We start from the raw sequence: 620 nt of genomic DNA, 5'->3' as shown, positions 1-620 counted from the left end.
AGGCACCATCGTGTTTCCCTTACACTGAAGGTTATTCAGTATTTAGTGAGAAAGCAAGGGAAGAAATCGATCGGAATGATGAGTAATTTGTGATAGACATTACCTTTCTTTCTTCTGGCTCCCTGATGCAGTTCCCCGCGTTTAGAAAATGGAATGGCCGTTTTCTCTCTTTACTTTTTTTCTTTTCTCTCTGTTTTCTTAATCAGATATTTTTATTTGTTTCTTATTTTTTCCTTTATTTCTAATTGTTTTTTCCTTATTACTTTCCTTCCTTGCCTTTTGTTTTTGCTTTTTTTTTTTTCTTATTATTTTTTTCTCATATTTTTTCTGGTTCTCATTTTCCTTTTTTTCCATTTTTTTATTTACGAATGGCAGGTAAGGAGCCCAAGCTTGATAAGAGCGGCGGCGAAGGGAAGGTGCGGGGGAGGGGGGGTGATAAAGGGTGTGGGGGAGGGGGCATGCGATTGGAGGGGGGCGTGGGGTGCGGTAGAGAGGGGGGGGCATGCGGGACGGTAGGTAGGAAGGGGGAAACACGAGGCCTGGGGTAGGGGGGAGGGTTAGGAAGATAACGTGACCCGCAGCTAAGATATTATTAAAGTGGTGGGGCCGAGTCTGCAAGA

This window comes from Penaeus monodon, chromosome 29, assembly GCF_015228065.2.
Source record: "Penaeus monodon isolate SGIC_2016 chromosome 29, NSTDA_Pmon_1, whole genome shotgun sequence".
Classification (NCBI taxonomy): domain Eukaryota; kingdom Metazoa; phylum Arthropoda; class Malacostraca; order Decapoda; family Penaeidae; genus Penaeus; species Penaeus monodon.
Note: the sequence above shows the minus strand (reverse complement) of the source record.